The following is a 4,684-nucleotide window of genomic DNA, read 5'->3' as shown; positions in this document are numbered from 1 at the left end:
GCTCTGCTCTGCTCGCGCTGGACGTGCTCGGTTTCGGCTCGGCTCTGCTCGTGCTGAACGCGCGTTCGGTTTCCGGCTCTGCTGCTCGCGCTGAACGCGCTTTTGTTTCGGCTCGCGCTGAACGCGCTCTGGTTTCTGGCTCGGAATCCTCACCCTCCGCGCACATCGGCTCCCTGAATCGGCTCCCTGAATCGGCTCCCTGAATCGGCTTCCTGAATCGACTCCCTGAATCGACTCCTGAATCGACTCCTGAATCGGCTTCCCGATTCAGCTCTGCAGCTTTTCTCCCCTGCTCCTTTGCATCTGCCTTGATCCTATAACCTGAACTTTCTGACAGATTTAGTAAATGTGTTTAGACAACTGGTCATTTGGTTCAGAGGATTAGCTTTTGTGTTTTAGCATTTGAGAAAAACTGTAATATTATATATCATTCTTAAAGATATTTATCAGAAGGTAGGCAGATATAATATATAATTATAATGAGGAGTATTAAAATGGTTTATGAGCTGGAAATTTGGTCTCCATGTGTATAAGTGTGAATGTGATGCTGAAAGGATCACTGATATAAACTAATATCACTATTCATCATGATATTATATTACAGAATCACTGTAAGAAGAACTGCAAGGGAAGGATGTGAAAGAGGATGGGGGTGTACAGTGACTTGATGTGGAATTTTCTCAGCTGAGTTACATTAAGATGTACAATGATCAATTTTATTTAATATAATTATAATTATTTAATTACATTTAGCATGGCAGAAAACATGTTCCTTATCAAAATTTTCTTTCATCAATATTATATATATATATATATATATATATATATATATATATATATATATATATATATATATATTTTGTCCTTCATCAGTATGCGAAAATTTATACCATATAAATATATTACATTTGGATTGAAGTCTCTGACTGTCACATTTGTTCCCATCACACAGACAAGGAGAAAAAAAAATCATCTCAACCCAATCATGAACATGACCTCCAGAATCTGCCTTCATCACCAATTTCCCCACTGCAAAGAAAAATCTGTGATCATGGTGAGTGTTGACTGAACTGAACTCTTCTGCCTCTCAGACATTTACAACTGCAGAAATTAGGTTTGGTATCCCTTTAATACTGTTATTTACAATGTTCAGAAATCCCAGTGTTGGTGATTGGTTCAGTGCTGGTTGTTTTTGTGAACGCTGTCGCATTATTAGTGGAGCTGATCCTAAAAGCAGGTGAGTCTGTAATATTAATAATAATACTAATACTAATAATATTAATAATAATAATAATAATAATAATAATAATAGAACAAAAAGTCATCATTGTTGAAATGTTAGAGTGAAATTACTGACAAATTATTATAATCACAAAAATGTTATTGAAATGAAATAATAATTTATGGGGCTACAAGTTATTTTATTTATTATAAACAGGAACTGGTCAGCGTACAGTGGATCTGCGACTTATTGTGATACCGACTGAAATCGTCTTTGCCTTGTGTGTGATCGCTGTACAGATAACTGTTTACTGTAAGTATAATCTCCAGACATGACACAGAATATGATCTGATGTTGAGCAGGTCTGTTTACTTTTTGTCATTTGATTGTTGCTTTAGTAACAGAAATAAAATAGTTATTTAATTATTGTTACAAAATACATGCTGGATAAAATTTATGTTTTTATTATCAGTGATATCAAAATTTTTAAGCTTATAAAAAAATAATTTTTTGTTCTTTAACTTGAATGAAACTGGAAAGCGCATAAGATCAGGACCATGAAGTGATGGAAGAAGGTGGTTTATTAAATTATTATTAAAAAGACAGAAAGTACCTCTGTAACACTACATGCTGATATATTGCACTTTTACCAGCTATCATTTTGCGTATTCACTGAAGCGAACACAAAGTGATGTCTTTGTGTAGTCTGTTCTAATGGCCAATACCAAATATTTTTAAAAAGAGCTGGAGACTTTTGTCTCACATCTGCTCCAGAGACAAATCTCCAGCCAATCCTGCTCATTAATACAAGACCCATCTAAATACAATACCCTCAACTTCAGTGCTGGCCACAAACTACAGCCCTGTTTTCATGCGTTTGACACCAGAATTGGACCGTGAATTGGATCCAGTGCTTCAAATGGACTTATATTTTGGTGAAGTGATTTCTGATTACAACCTGAATCCACCAAGGCAGATTGTGTTCCCTGTGAATAATTATGAATAATTTGATACTCGTTGGTATTTGGTTTGGTTCAGATTAACCCAGGCTGTATTCAGGGAACCATTAAAAGGGGACTTGAGCCCTGTTTCTGTGGAGCTGGGTTGGATGTAGGGGAGTAAGAAGAAGGGCAAGGGAAGGATGTGAGAGAGAGGGGGGTGTCGGGGTGGAATTTTCTCAGCTGAGTTACATTAATACGCACAATGATCACTTTTATTTAATATTAATTATATTTAGCATGTCCCCATCAAAATTCACTTTCATCAATATTTTATATATTTCTCCCTTCATCAGTATGATCAAATTGATACCATATAAATATATTACATTTGGATTGAAGTCTCTGACTGTCACATTTGTTCCCATCATACAGGCAAGGAGAAAACATCTCAACCAAATCATGAACATGAACTCCAGAATCTGGCTCCTGCACCTGAGCTCTCAGGATCTTAGCAGGTAAAAGACGCTCCTAAATGTTTTGATTCTACACTAATTATTTATGGATATACAGTACAAAGTGTTAATGTACACAACTGTTGTGTAAATAACAGTAAACCTGATCTTTAATTTATTAAGACTCATGATGTTCAGCCATACAGTCTCTTAATGCACTAATAATAATAGTTAATAAAGTATTATTCATCTTATTACATTAAACTCATCATGTATTTACCTGTTAATCAGATATTTATACTCAAAAATATCTTTTTAAAGCAGAAATGTTCCATTCTGAAGCAGATCCTCATTTCATACATAAAATCAATCACAACCCCAGAAGATACCAAAAGTACATGTACCTTGATTCTTTACCACCTGACCTGCTGAGCTCCATCTTTCATCACCTGAGTGACTGAAATCCCTGCAACACCCTCTAGTGTGAGGTGATTATACTGCGCAACCATGAGCATGAAAAGGTCTCATGTCTGACTGAAAAATGGTAATGGGAATGAGAAAGAACTTCTTGAATGTGTAAAACAAACCCAAACCATCATGCTTCCACCACCATGCTTCACAGTTGAGTTAATGTATTATTCTCTATATGTAATATGTGCGTGATCTGTAATGTGCACCTCGAATATGTTCTCAATTTGCTCCTCCTGTGGAATATAATGACTCATTTATTTTCTTTTTCTTTAAATGCATTTAAATTTTCATTTTATTTTTTGATGATTTCTGGGAGACTGCATTGGTACAAATTGGTACATAAATACTATTAGAAAACCGTATATAAAGATCCAGGCAGAATCCAGGTGTCTATTTATTTAGAGTTTATTTTTTTTATACAGTGTACAAATGTAAACAGAATATTTTCACTGAATATTGAATCTAAAGATGTTTTTCTGTAACTGTGTTGAGTATAAATATAATTCTGTAATGAGATCAGAAAAGTTTCTTTCGTTTTTATTTTTTTGGTTCTTTTGTATTTAAAGACTTGCAGGTGAGAGGAAACTCCTCCTGCTGCATGTTTACAACATTGTGAAAGATCTGACTGTACATGTGTATGATTGTGTTGTATGTTGCCTGTTTGTTTTTTCCTTTTTATTATGTAGTGCTTTTGTATTATATTCAATCTGTATATGACTGCAGAGATTCAAACTTTATCAGCTATTAATATGTTGTGTGTTGGACAAATTAAAAAATAATAAAATCCATTCTTTCTTCATTGATTATATTTATTGCAGATGTTTTTAAGCAACACCTCTAACATTCTGAAGTGAGCATTAGATTTGACACAGAACACAATCTTCTATAAAGAATTAACTACATACGTCACTGACGACTCTGAAACGATCTCACATCCAAACCTGAGCCTCTTCCTACATAAATTAACACAAAGTAGCAAACTGATAGCAATAATGATCAGTCTTTAAGTTACAAACTATAAAAAAGTTTTTATAAAAAGTAAATAATCTGTACTCTAACGAGCCTTTAGTTATTTATGAATCATAAATAAATTAAACATAAGCCCTTTTTAATAGGAAGTAATAAAAAAATTGATTAATTAAAATGAAATGTAATTAAAATAAAAATTGTAAACATCAGCTATATAATGCAGTTACATCTCTCTCTCTCTCTCTCTCTCTCTCTCAATCTCTCACACCACATCTCCTTCAGAGGTTTTTCTTAATTTTTTATTATTTTCAAGATTGTACAATGTTATGTATTTATTTGACTTGTTTGCCGCGAGTTCCGTGTTTGTATTTGTTTGTTTTTTTCTCTTTTAATAATCCTAAATTGTTTTGTCTTCCTGACTTGTGCCTGTAGTCAGTTAAACCCGACTACCACTATATCTTCTCTCACTTTATCTTATTTGTGTATCTTAACTCTGTTCGTGATTATGAGCACTATGCCGGCTGTGTGTCTGACTTTGAGCACAGGTGAGGACTTCGATTTGCAAACGGTAAGAAACAGATGGAGAAACAGATTTGCGAGCTGCATGAAAAGCATGCCCGGCTGCAAGA

General features: G+C 34.4%; 1 long non-coding RNA gene across 1 annotated transcript; it reads left to right on the top strand.

Moving 5' to 3' along the window:
• Positions 1 to 850: 850 nt before the first annotated feature.
• On the top strand, positions 851 to 1,541 carry LOC124382464. The gene is made up of 3 exons (XR_006925034.1): positions 851 to 1,054; positions 1,154 to 1,237; positions 1,439 to 1,541. It is a non-coding gene; the product is annotated as an uncharacterized LOC124382464 (long non-coding RNA).
• The last annotated feature ends 3,143 nt before the right edge of the window (positions 1,542 to 4,684 follow it).

Source organism: Silurus meridionalis, unplaced genomic scaffold (genome assembly GCF_014805685.1).
Source record: "Silurus meridionalis isolate SWU-2019-XX unplaced genomic scaffold, ASM1480568v1 Scaffold398, whole genome shotgun sequence".
NCBI lineage: Eukaryota > Metazoa > Chordata > Actinopteri > Siluriformes > Siluridae > Silurus > Silurus meridionalis.
Note: the sequence above shows the minus strand (reverse complement) of the source record. Positions and strands in the feature narration are given on the sequence as shown.